Genomic DNA, 14,858 nt, shown 5'->3' on the forward strand with positions numbered 1-14,858 from the left:
TACCTCAATAAAGCTAAGAATGATTTAAAAAACAGAAAAATAATGCATGAAAAACTGGAAATTAAAAAGAAATAGAACTAATATGGTAAAGAATATTAAAATAGCTTATAGAATATAATGCCAAAATTGTATACAAAGAAATATGGAACTCTCTAGTTGATGGGAAATTTTGTTAAAAAATAGAAATTTCCTATTTGAATAAAAGTATAAAATTTTATTAAATTAGAAAGTATAGAAGAAAACTACAATAACTCTAAATATTCAAACCCTTGTACCAACACCATCATCAAAAATGATGTTTTTAGTGAATTATTTTCTCAGTTATAAGAATCAAATTCCAAGATGCCATGCTGTGTAATACATGTCAAATTAAAGTAAGCTCATTTTATAAAGTTAATATAATAACTGAAAAAAAGAGAAACATACAGAAGTCATTCAGAAATTTCTGAGCACTTACTATGTTCCAGGTACTATTATGAGCACCAAAGATCATCAAAACAGACAAAAAAATTCCTGCCCTCACAAAGTTCACAGTCTGGGAACTAAAACTATAAAACTCTGAGAAAAAAAACATTGGGGGAAAGCTTCATGACATTGGATATGGCAATAATTTCTTGGATATGACAATGAAGGTACAGGCAAGAAAAGGAAAAACAAACAAATTGAACTTCATGAAAATTTAAAACTTTTGTGCATCAAAGGACACTTTCAACAGTATAATTCACAGAATAGAGGAAAATATTTGCAATCACATATCTGATAAGGTATCAATATCCAGAATATATGAAGAATTTCTACAACTCAACAATAACTACCCAATTCAAAAATGGGCAAAAGATAAGTATTTGAATAGATATTTCTTCAAAAATGATATGTAAATGGCCAATAAATACATGAAAAGATTCTCAGCACCACTAATCAGTAGGGAAATGTAAATCCAAATCACAAAAAGAGATACCATTCCATGTATGGTGATTAACATAACAAACAAACAAAAAAAGATACCACTCTACATCATTAGGATGGAATGCTTGTGCATTTTTGGTAGGAATGTAAAACAGTGCAGTTCCTGTAAAAAACATGAGCATTCCTCAAATAATTTAAAATAGAATTATAATTCGAGCAAGCAATTCCACTTCTGGGTACATACACAAAAGAACGGAAATCAGGAACTCAAATAGATATTTATACACCAATGTTCATAGCAGCATTGTTCACAATAGCCAAAAGGCAGAAATAATCCAAGTGCCTATCCACATATGAATGGATAAACAAAATATAGTACATACCATGGAATATTATTCAACCTTAGAAAGGAATGAAATCTGATACATGCTATAGCGTAAATGCACCTTGCACATTACGTGAAGTGAAATAAGCCAGACATAAAAGGACAAAAATTATATGATTCCATGTATATGAGGTACCTAAAAAATATCAAATTCACAGAGATAGAAAATAGAACAGTGGTTACCAGGGAATGAAGGGAGAAAAGAATGAGAAGTTATTTTTTAATAGAGTAGTATGGGGATAATGAAAAAGTTCTGGATATTGACAGAGGAGATGGTTGCAAAACAATATGTATTTACATAATGTCACTGACTTTGGAATGTCTTTGGAATTTGTGGAAAACGAGTTGACATTATTTACTAAAACTAAACATACACCTACCCCATTGTCCATCATATTCATTCCTAGATGTATAGCCAAGAGAAATGTTTACATATTCTCACCAAAAGACAAATACGAGATTGTTCCTGGCCCCACTATTTCTAATAGCTAAAAACTGAAAATATCTAAATGTCTATTGACAAAACAAATATATTTTGGTATGATTATCAGTGGAATTCCGTAGTTATGAGAATGAACAAGCTAAAACATGATAATAAGGATGAATATCATAAACATAATCTTGAACAAAAGATAGCAGACACAACAGAGTACATATTGTATGATTCCATTTAAATAAAGTTCAAAAACAGGCCAAGGTAATCTATGTGTTAGAATAATGAGTAGTAGTTATCTTTTGGAGGGAGGACATGACTGTAAGGGGGATGGGAGAGCTTCTGAGATGCTGGAGTACTACAAGGCTTTGGGGGTTGGTTACAGGAGTATGTTCACTTTATCAAAATTTATTGAGCTAAACCCTTATATACTAAGTACATGTTAAACTTTAACCAAATATTACTTTAAAATAAAAACTAAAATGAAGAAGAACAGGGGAAAAAGGAATCGAGAATATTTACTACCAGAAAGGTAGTAGGTAATTTGGGCCAAACCTCTTAATGAGGAAAACAAGAGAAAGTGAGCAAATTTTTCATTAACTCACAGAAGGCATCAAAAAGACTTCTACTTTCTAATCCAAGAGGTAAAGAGCTTCGAAGTTGTCACTCCCATCCTCACAAGAACAAAGCTTAGACCTAGAAGCTGTTGAAAATCAACAACTCTTCTTATCTATCAGAGAAGAGAGGTCACAGGGAAAACTACTGCCCCAAAAACTAGAGTGAGAGACAGCTGATGTAATGGTTAATTCTACATGTTGACTTGACTGGGCAATCAGGTGGTCTGACACATGGTCAAACGGTGTATGAGTGTTTCTGGAGAAGATTAACATTTGAACTAGTAGACTGAGTAACATGGATTGCCCTCCCTAATGGGATAGGCCTCATCCAGTCAACTAAAGACCTGAATAGAATAATTATTAATATAATACATCACATCAACAGGCTAAAGAAGAGAAATAATCACATAATTTTATCAATAGATGCATAAAAAGCATTTGAGAAAATCCAACACCCATTCATGACAAAAAATTCTCAGTAAACTAGGAAAAGAGAACTGCCTCAACTTCATAAAGAATAGCTATAGAAAACCTACAGCTAACAACAAACTTCATTATAAGAAACCAGAAGCTTCTCTGCTAAGATTAGGGACAAGGCAAGCTGCCTTCAGCTCAGGTCCTGATCTCAGGGTCCTGGGATCAAGTCCTGCATCAGGCTCCTTTATCAGCCAGGAGTCTGCTTCTCCCTCTGCCTGCCACTCTCCCTGCTTCTGTATGTGCTCTCTCTCTCTCTGACAAATAAATAAATAAAATCTTTGGAAAAAAAAATTCAAAAGACCAAAAAAAAAAAAAAAAAAACCTCTTGGAACTACTAAGCGATCAATAGCAAGATTTCAGAAAACAAAGTTAATATACAAAAGTCAATCATTTTCCTATATAAGAGCAATGAACAATTGGACAAATAACACTATCCAACTTCAAAACTCACCATGAAGCTACAGCAATCAAGACAGTGTGGCACTGATGAAAGAATAGACAAATAGATCAAGGAAACTGAACAGTGAGCATAGAAATATATCCACACAAATACAGTCCACTTATATCTGACAAAGGAGCAAATGCAATACAGTAAAGAAAAAAAATAGTCTTTTTAAAAAATGGTGCTGCAACAACAGGACATCCACACGGACACACACAAAAATGATGTAGACATAGTTTTAACTCCCTTCAAAAAATGAACTCAAAATGGATCATAGATTTCAATGTAAAGTGTAAAACTATAAACCTTCTGGAAGATAACATAGAAGAAAATCTAGATAACCCTGGGTTTGGCAATGACTTTTTAGGTACAATACTAGCACATTGCATGACATAATTAAATTGAACTTCATTAAAATTAAAAACATATGCTATGCAAAAGACATTGTCAAGACAATAAGAAGACAAACCACGGGGGGAGGAGCAAGATGGTGGAGGAGTAGGAGACCTGGATTTCGTCTGGTCCTAGGAATTCAGCTGGATAGGGATCAAACCATTCTAAACACCTACAAACTCAACAGGAAATCAAAGAATAGCAACAACTCTCTGAAAAAAAAACGACCACTTTCTGGAAGGTAGGACATGCAGAGAAGTGAATCCGAGGCGATATTCGGGAGGATAGGCGGCGGAGGAGGGGGCCTCCATCGGCCACTTCTGGCAAGTGATAGAGCAGCGGAGCACAAAATCGGAACATTTAGAAGTCGGCTCTGCTGAGGGATGTCGCTCCAGGGGCTAAACGGGGGTGGAACCCTCGCGGGACAGTGTGGTCTCAGGACCCTCGGGGTCACAGAACGACCGGGGGTGCCTGAGTGCAGCAGAGCTCCCAGGGATCGGAGCGGGGAAGCCGGCTACAGAGACGGAGCCGAGGCACAGGTTCTCAGCTCAGGGTGGCCATACACTGTGATCCGCCACACAGTCGGGCCATTGCTCCTCCAGCAGGGACCCAACAAGCGGCAGATCCAGGGAGACTCCCCTTCCTCCCCCAGGAGGAGCGGCGTGGGAGCGCACCACAGGGATCTGCTGGGTTTGGAGACTCCACACGGGGTCGGGTGCCAGAGACAGAAATGCTCAGTCACAGGCCAGGTGAGCAGGGAGTGCAGCCGGAGACCAGGGAGATGGGAGTGACTGCTTTTCTCTGGGGGCTCACTGAGGAGCGGGGCTCCGAGTTCTCGGCTCCTCTGGGGCACAGATTGGGAGGCTGCCATTTTCACTCTTGTCCTCCAAAGCTGTACAGAAAGCTTGCAGAGAACAAAAGCTCCCGAGAGCAAACCCTAGCAGATTACATAGCCCGGACTGGCAAGGGCAGGGCAATTCCACCTCCAGCAGAGACATTTGGGAACCATAGCAACAAGCCCCTCCCCCAGAAGACCAGTGAGAACAGCCAGCCAAGACCAAGTTTACCATCAATGAGACAGCAGAACTCCAGCGGTAGGGGAATACTGCACATAGAATCCATGGCTTTTTTACCATGATTCTTTAGTCTTTCAAAGTTAATTTTTTTTTTAACTTTCTTTTTGTTTTTTTTTTGAATTTTTCTTTTTCTCTTTTTTGACCAACAGCTTATCAATCCGTTTTTTAAAAACTCTTTTTTATTTTTCATTTTTACAGTCATATTCTATCCCTTCATAGCAGTTAACCTTATTTTTGGTATATATATATAAGTTGTTCTCTCTTTAAAATTTTGGGATACAATTTCTTCTAACAGATCAAAATACACCGTAAATCTCTAGTGTATGGCTTTGTTCTAGTCTGCTGCCTGATCATATTCTCTCCCTTTTTTTTTAAATCCTCTTCTTTCATTTTTCAACCAACTTCTTATCAATTCCTTTTATAAAGTATTTTATAATTTTCATCTTTACAGTCATATTCCATCCCTTCATCATATTAACCCTTATTTTTGTACATATATAAGTTTTTTGTACATATATAAGTTTTTCTCACTTTCTTCTAACAGACCAAAATATGCCCAAAATCTAGTGTGTGGCACTGTTCTATGCACCAGCCTATTCATATTTGATCATATTCTGTCTTTTTTGTTTGGTTTAGTTTTTGTTTGTTTTTATCTTTTTCTTTTTCTTTTTTCTTTCTTACCCTTTCTTTTCCCCATTTCAGGTCTTTTCTGATTTGTTTAGTGTGTATTTTTCTGGGGTCGTTGTTACCCTGTTAGCATTTTGTTCTCTCATTTGTCTATTCTCCTCTGGACAAAATGACAAGATGGAAAAAATCACCTCAAAAAAAAGAAAAAGAGGCAGTACCGACTGCCAGGGATGTAATCGATACGGACATTAGTAAGATGTCGGAACTAGAGTTCAGAATGATCTTAAAGATACTGGCTGGGCTTGAAAAAAGCATGGAAGTTATTAGAGAAACCCTCTCTGGAGAAATAAAAGAACTAAAATCTAACCAAGTTGAAATAAAAAAGGCTATTAATGAGGTGCAATCAAAAATGGGGGCACTAACTGCTAGGATAAATGAGGCAGAAGAGAGAATCAGTGATATAGAAGACCAAATGATGGAAAATCAAGAAGCTGAGAAAGAGATAAACAACTACTAGATCACGAGGGCAGAATTTGAGAGCTAAGTGATACCATAAGATGAAACAATATTAGAATAATTGGGATCCCAGAAGAAGAAGAAAGAGAGAGGGGGCAGAAGGTATATTAGAGCAAATTATAACAGAGAACTTCCCTAATTTGGGGAAGGAAACAGGCATCAAAATCCAGGAGGCACAGAGAACCTCTCTCAAAATCAATAAAAATAGGTCAACACCCCAACATCTAATAGCAAAACTTACAAGTCTCAGAGACAAAGAGAAAATTCTGAAAGCAGCTCAGGAGAAGAGATCTGTAACCTACAATGGTAGAAACATTAGATTGGCAACAGACCTATCCACAGAGACCTCGCAGGCCAGAAAGGACTGGCAGGATATATTCAGAACACTAAATGAGAAAAATATGCAGCCAAGAATACTATATCCAGATAGGCTGTCATTGAAAACAGAAGGAGAGATAAAAAGCTTCTAGGACAAACAAAAACTAAAAGAATTTGCAAACACGAAACCAGCCCTACAAGAAATATTGAAAGGGCTCCTCTAAGAAAAGAGAGAGCCTAAAAGCAACATAAACCAGAAAGGAACACAGACAATATACAGTAACAGTCACCTTACAGGCAATACAATGGCACTAAATTCATATCTTTCAATAGTTACCCTGAACGTAAATGGGCTAAATGCCCCAATCAAAAGACACAGGCTATCAGATTGGATTAAAAAACAAGACCCATTGATATGCTGTCTGCAAGAGACTCATTTTAGACCCAAAGAAACCCCAGATTGAAAGTGAGGGGGTGGAAAACCATTTACCATGCTAATGGACACCAAAAGAAAGCTGGGGTGGCAATCCTTATATCAGACAAATTAGATTTTAAACCAAAGACTGTAATAAGAGATGAGGAAGGACACTATATCCTACTTAAAGGGTCTATCCAACGAGAAGATCTAACAATCGTAAATATCTATGCCCCTAACATGGGAGCAGCCAATTATATAAGGCAGTTAATAAGAAAAGCAAAGAAACACATTGACAACAATACAATAATAGTGGGGGACTTTAACACCCCCCTCACTGAAATGGACAGATCATCTAAGCAAAAGATCAACAAGGAAATAAAGACTTTAAGTGACACACTGGACCAAATGGACTTCACAGATTTATTCAGAACATTCCACCCCAAAGCAACAGAATACACATTCTTCTCTAGTGCCCATGGAACATTCTCCAGAATAGATCACACCCTAGGGCACAAATCAGATCACAACAGGTACCAAAAGATTGGGATCATTCCCTGCATATTTTCAGACCACAGTGCTTTGAAACTAGAACTCAATCACAAGAGGAAAGTCAGAAAGAACTCAAATACATGGAGGCTAAAGAGCATCCTACTGAAGAATGAATGGGTCAACCAGGAAATTAAAGAAGAATTTAAAAAATTCATGGAAACCAATGAAAATGAAAACACAACTGTTCAAAATCTTTGGGATGCAGCAAAGGCGGTCCTAAGAGGAAAGTATATAGCAATACAAGCCTTTCTCAAGAAACAAGAAAGGTCTCAAATATACAACCTAACCCTACACCTAAAGGAGCTGGAGAAAGAACAGCAAATAAAGCCTAAACCCAGCAGGAGAAGAGAATAATAAAGATCAGAGCAGAAATCAATGAAATAGAAACTAAAAGAACAGTAGAACAGATCAACAAAACTAGGAGCTGGTTCTCTGAAAGAATTAATAAGATTGATAAACCCCTAGCCAGACTTATCAAAAAGAACAGAGAAATGACCCACATCAACAAAATCATGAATGAAAGAGGGGAGATCACAACCAACACCAAAGAAATACAAACAATTATAAGAACATATTAAGAGCAACTCTAGGCCAGCAAATTAGATAATCTGGAAGAAATAATAGATGCATTCCTAGAGATATATGAACTACCAAAACTGAACCAGGAAGATATAGAAAAACCTGAACAGACCTAAGCCACTAAGGAAATTGAAGCAGTCATCAAAAATCTCCCAACAAACAAAAGCCCAGGGCCAGATGGCTTCCCAGGGGAATTCTACCAAACATTTAAAGAAGAATTAATACCTATTCTTCTGAAACTTTTCTAGAAAATAGAAATGGAAGGAAACTTCCAAACTCGTCTTATGAGGCCAGCATTACCTTGATCCCAAAACCAGACAAAGACCCCATCAAAAAGGAGAATTACAGACCAATATCCTTGATGAACATGGATGCAAAATTCTCACCAAAATACTAGCCAATAGGATCCAACAGTCCATTAAAAGGATTATTCACCACGACCAAGTGGGATTTATCCCTGGGCTGCAAGTTTGGTTCAACATCTGCAAATCAATCAATGTGATACAATACATTAATAAAAGAAAGAACAAGAACCATATGATCCTCTCAATCAATGCAGAAAAAGCATTTGACAAAGTACAGCATCCTTTCTTGATCAAAACTCTTCAGAGTATAGGGATAGAGGGTACATACCTCAATATCATAAAAGCCATCTATGAAAAACCCACAGCAAATATCATCTTCACTGGGGAAAAATTGAGAGCTTTTCCTCTAAGGTCAGGAACGCGGCAGGGATGTCCACTATCACCACTGCTATTCAACACAGTATTAAAAGTCTTAGCCACAGCAATCAGACAACAAAAAGAAATCAAAGGCATCCAAATTGTCCAAGAAAAAGTCAAACTCTCACTGTTTGCAGATGATATGATACTTTATGTGGAAAACCCAAAAGACTCCACCCCAAAACTGCTAGAACTCATACAGGAATTCAGTCAAGTGGCAGGATATAAAATCAGTGCACAGGAATCAGTGGCATTCCTATACACCAACAACAAGACAGAAGAAAGAGAAATTAGAGAGTCGATCCCATTTACAATTGCACCCAAAACCAAAAGATACCTAGGAATAAATCTAACCAAAGAGGCAAAGATATCTGTACTCAGAAAACTATAAAATACTCATGAAAGAAATTGAGGAAGACACAAAGAAATGGAAAAACGTTCCATGCTCATGGATTGGAAGAACAAATACTGTGAAGATGTCAATGCTACCTAGAGCAATCTACACATTTAATGCAATCCCTATCAAAATACCATCAACTTCTTTCAAAGTAATGGAACAAATAATCCTAAAATTTGTATGGAACCAGAAAAGACCCCGCATAGTCAGAGGAATGTTGAAAAAGAAAAGCAAAGCTGGCGGCATCACAATTCCAGACTTCAAGCTCTATTACAAAGCTGTCATCATCAAGACAGTATGGTACTGGCACAAAAACAGACACATAGATCAATGGAACAGAGTAGAGAGCCCAGAAATGGACCCTCAACTCTATGGTCAACTAATCTTTGACAAAGCAGGAAGGATTGTCCAATGGAAAACACAGTTTCTTCAACAAATGGTGTTGGGAAAATTGGACAGCCACATGCAGAAGAATGAAACTGGACCATTTCCTTACACCACACACAAAAACAGACTCCAAATGGTTGAAAGACCTCAATGTAAGACAGGAGTCCATCAAAATCCTAAAGGAGAACACACGCAGCAACCTCTTCGACCTCAGCCGCAGCAACTTCTTCCTAGACACATCGCCAGAGGCAAAGGAAGCAAGGGCAAAAATGAACTATTGGGACTTCATCAAGATAAAAAGCCTTGGCACAGCAAAAGAAACAGTCAACAAAACCAAAAGACAACCGACAGAATGGGAGAAGATATTTGCAAATGACATATCAGATAAAGGGCTAGTATCCAAAATCTACAAAGAACTTCTTAAACTCAACACTCAAAGAACAAATGATCCAATCAAAAAATGGGCAGAAGACATGAACAGACATTTTTCCAAAGAAGACATCCAAATGGCCAACAGACACATGAAAAAGTGCTCAACATTGCTCAGCATCAGGGAAATCCAAATCAAAACCTCAAAGAGATACCACCTCAGACCAGTCAGAATGGCTAAAATTAACATCAGGAAACGACAGATGTTGGCGGGGATGTGGAGAAAGGGAAACCCTCTTACACTGTTGGTGGGAATGCAAGCTGGTGCAGCCACTCTGGAAAAAGTATGGAGGTTACTCAGAAAGTTGGAAAATAGAGCTACCATATGATCCAGCAATTGCACTACTGGGTATTTACCCCAAGGATACAAATGTAGGGATCCAAAGGGGTACGTGCACCCCGATGTTTATAGCAGCAATGTCCACAATAGCCAAACTGTGGAAAGAGCCTAGATGTCCATCGACCGATGAATGGATAAAGAAGAGGTGGTATATATATACAATGGAATATTATGCAGCCATCAAAAGGAATGAAATCTTGCCATTTGCGACGACCTGGATGGAACTGGAGGGTATTATGCTGAGTGAAATAAGTCAAACAGAGAAAGACATGTATCATATGACCTCACTGATATGAGGAATTTTTATTTTTTATTTTTTAAAATTTTTTTTTAAAGATTTTATTTATTTGACAGAGAGAGACAGCCAGAAAGAGAACACAAGCAGGGGGAGTGGGATAGGGAGAAGCAGACTCCCCGCAGAGCAGGGAGCCCGACGCAGGGCTTGATCCCAGGACCCCGGGATCATGACCTGAGCCGAAGGCAGACGCTTAATGACTGAGCCACCCAGGCGCCCCGATATGAGGAATTTTTAATCTCAGGAAACAAATTGAGGGTTGCTGGAGTGGTGGGGGGTGGGAGGGATGGGTTGGCTGGGTGATAGACATTGGGAGGGTATGTGCTATGGTGAGCACTGTGAATTGTGTAAGACTTGAATCACAGACCTGTACCTCTGAAGCAATAATACATTATATGTTAAAAAAAGAAGAAGAAGAAGATAACAGGAGGGGAAGAATGAAGGGGGGGAAATCGGAGGTGGAGACAAACCGTGAGAGATGATGGACTCTGAGAAACAAACTGAGGTTTCTAGAGGGGTGGGGGGTGGGGGGATGGGTTAGCCTGCTGATGGGTATTAAAGAGGGCACGTTCTGCATGGAGCACTGGGTGTTATATGCAAACAATGAAACATGGAACACTACATCAAAAACTAATGATGTATGGTGATTAACATAACATAATAATAATAATAATAAAAAGAATATTTCAAAAGAAAAAACAAAGGAAAGCCTTCAAGTTCTCAAAGCAACTACAGAAAAGGATACACGGCCCTCTAGAGAGTATCAGTTAAACGGAGAGCTGACTTTACAATGGAGACTGAAAACCAGAAGGCAGTGGCATTATCTTCAAAATGCTAAAACACCTGCCAACCTAGAATTCTATACCAGTGAAAACATTCCTCACAAATAAAAGGAAAATTAAGACATTTCAGATAAACAAAAGCTGAGAACTTTGTCACCAGCAAATCTACACCACAGAAAATTAAAAAATGTGTTCTTCATGCAGAAAGAAAGTTTCCAGAACAACAATAATATTCTTGTTATTTAGAATTAAAATACGTAACAATAGCATACAAATTAAGAGAGAAATAACTAGAGACAAAGCATTCTAATGTCTTTACATTATAAAGTGGGTAAAAGTACAAGAAAGAATTAGTTGTTGAAAAATCAAATATGAATATTATAAACCCTTGAGCTTCCAGTAAAAGAGTATATATCTCTCAAGCTAATAGAAGAAAGGAAATAGACACTCCATCATTCCAAAAAAAGACAATATTGCTTAGGAATACCAAAGCAAATAATTCTTTAACACAGGCAATAAAAGGCTGAGAAAGCAACCTAGCTTAACAGATACTAAAATGGAATAAAAAAGGGGGGCATGGGTGGCTCAGTCGTTAAGCGTCTGCCTTCGGCTCAGGTCATGGTCCCAGGGTCCTAGGATCGAGCCCCACATTGGGCTCCCTGCTCTGCAGGAAGCCTGCTTCTCCCTCTCCCACTCCCCCTGCTTGTGTTCCCTCTCTCACAGTGTCTCTCTCTGTCAAATAAATAAATAAAATCTTAAAAAAATAAATAAATAAAATAAAATAAAATAGAATAAAAAACTAGAAACCTGCTATCATATCTAGAAAAAGGGGAAACAAGCACAATTAAAACAGAAAGATAAAATAATTAAGTTAACTGTTACTATAGTACAAGAATGAATAGATAACACAATGTAACCAATAACAGCCTGAAAATCAAACTCATCATTGCATTCTCCAACACTGGTCAAGATCTACTGATACGGAGGTGAAGTTTTTGTGAATCCATAATGAAAATTTGTAATGACTGAAAACCTGTTCAAGACTTCAAGAATGGAAATTAGCTTGATTGGAAAAGAAAAACCAGTCCTGCCATTAGATAGACACAGATTAAAGCCACCTGAAAAGTTAAAAGGAGACACTACTGCTCCCAAGGCAGTGTAGCAGTTATAAAATGTCACCTCTTTGAGTGACTATTGCTTTATCACCGATGACACCCCCAGATCCTCTCTGCTGTACCCTTTTACTTCTAGGGTGGCCTAATTGCTAAACTACCCTTACCTCATGCCAGTACCCAACCCTGGCTAAACCTACTTCTTCTAATCTTGCACTGGAAAAAACAAGCAATCCAGAAGTTGTCCCTGCTTTCCTTCAACTCCCTTTAGAATCCTTCACCTGGGGCCTAAACTTGCAAAGTCTCTCCTCCTCCTCCACCATTCCTCTAGAACTCACTCCCTTGCTGAAAGTCAGCAAATCTGATTTTGTCACACTCTAGGTCTGTCCCTGCAAGACTCTGGCTGATTCATTTCTAATAACTCTTTTTTTTTTAATCTAATAACTCTTTTTTTAAAAGACAACGCAGTCAATAAAATTGAGCCATTCTCTTACACCATACACAAAGATAAATTCAAAATGGATCAAAGACCTAAATATGAGACAGGAATCCATCAAAATCCTAGAGGAGAACATAGGCAGCAAACTCTTCGACCTCTGTTGCAGGAACTTCTTGCTAGGCACGTCTCCAAAGGCAAAGAAAACAAAAGCAAAAATGAACTCTTGGGACTTCATCAAGGTAAAAACCTTGTGCACAGCAAAGAAAACAGCCAACAAAACTAAAAGACAACCTATGGTATGGGAGAAGATATTTGCCAATGACATATCAGATAAAAGGCTAGTATCCAAGATCTATAAAAAACTTATCAAACGCAACACCCAGAAAAACAAATAATCCAGTTAAGAAATGGGCAGAAGACATGAACAGACATTTCTCCAAAGAAGACATACAAATGACCAACAGACACATGAAGAAATGTTCACTTGGCATCAGGGAAATACAAATCAAAACCACAATGAGATACCAACTTACACCAATCAGAATGGCTAAAATTAACAAGTCAGGAAACAATAAATGTTGGTGAGGACCCTCTTACACTGTTGGTGGGAATGCAAGCTGGTACAGCCACTCTGGAAAACAGCATGGAGGTTCTCAAGAAGTTAAAAATAGAGCTATCCTATGACCCAGCAATGGCACTACTGGGTATTTAGCCCAAAGATACAGATGTAGTGAAACAAAGGGGTAACTGCACCCCAATGTTCCTAGCAGCAATGTCCACAATGGCCAAACTGTGGAAAGAGCCATGATGTCCTTCAACAGATGAATGGATAAAGAAGATGTGGTTCATATATACAATGGAATATTACTTAGCCATCAGAAAGGATGGATATTTACCATTTACATTGATGTGGATGGAACTGGAGGTATTATGCTAAGTGAAAGAATTAAATCAGAGAAAAACAATTATCATATGGTTTCACTCATATGTGGAATATAAGAAACAGTGCAGAGGACCGTAAGGGAAGGAAGGGAAAACTGAATGGGAAGAAATCAGGAAAAAAAACCATGAGAGACTCTTAACTGTGGGAAACAAACTGAGGGTTGTGGAAGGGAAGGTGGGTGGGGGGATAAGGGAACCGCGTGATGGGCATTAAAGAGGGCATGTCATGTGACAAGCACTGGGTGTTATATGCAACTGATGAATTATTGAACACTACATCTGAAACTAATGATGTACTATGTGTTGGCTAATTGAATTTAAATAAAAAATTTTTAAAAGACAATGCAGTCTTTATACGCTAAATGTGTTCAATGTATAAGGCTGCATGCATTCTGTGACAATGTTCTCTTCCTTTTTGAGAGACTTAGACTATCTTACAGGTTATGAAATAAGGGTGACACTCTTTAGTTTTCTAAACAACAGTGCTAAAAACAAACAAAAATGTACCTGTCTTATTTAGACTAAAACCGTGTTTAAATTTTTAATAGTTTATAAAATTTCAATGTGTGTGAATCACTGCTATATTAAGGAACAAAATAATAAGAAAAAAAAGGGGGAATAATGTGATGTATAAAAGGCATTATGACAGTTTAGAGGGCAAATGCTTTTAAATATCACTCCCATCATTCACCAAATCAAATTCCAATTAAATATTTTTTCTTCTAAACCTACATTTTAAAAACCAACCACTCAGGGGTGCCTGGGTGGCTCAGTCAGTTAAGCGACTGCCTTCTGCTCGGGTCATGATTCTGGGGTCCTGGGATCGAGCCCTACGTCCGGCTCCCTGCTCAGTGGAGAGCCTGCTTCTCCCTCTCCCTCTGCCTGCCACTCTGTCTACTTGTGCTCTCTCTCTCTCTCTCTGTCAAATAAATAAATAAAATCTTAAAAAAAAAAAAAAAAAAAAAACCAACCACTCAAAAAGAGAACACAGCTAAAACTGGTATCAAAACAATAATGGATAAACAGTTTCCAAGCTTTGAAGCCTAGAAAGAAATTACTAATTTTTGTTAATTTCAGCTTGTAGAATGAGGATAATTTTATTACTTGCCAGGCCTGGCTCTCAATGAAACCTATCTTCAAAGACAAAATCTTCTAGAACAGTATTCTCTCCTAGGACTCATCACTGGGGCTATGACTCGTATAGCAAGTGAGGATATCCAAGGAGGAGAGTAGTTAGGGACCACTGACCTACATCCATCTGTACTGGCCACTGCCTC

At 38.0% G+C, this 14,858-nt stretch overlaps 1 protein-coding gene across 1 annotated transcript in view; it reads right to left on the reverse strand.

Moving 5' to 3' along the window:
• LOC110586096 (beta-galactosidase-1-like protein 2) overlaps positions 1–14,858 on the reverse strand; it is a 72,839-nt gene that overhangs the window by 57,303 nt on the left and 678 nt on the right. The gene's annotated exons all lie outside the window — the stretch shown is intronic.

This window comes from Neomonachus schauinslandi, chromosome 11, assembly GCF_002201575.2.
Source record: "Neomonachus schauinslandi chromosome 11, ASM220157v2, whole genome shotgun sequence".
Lineage (NCBI taxonomy): Eukaryota > Metazoa > Chordata > Mammalia > Carnivora > Phocidae > Neomonachus > Neomonachus schauinslandi.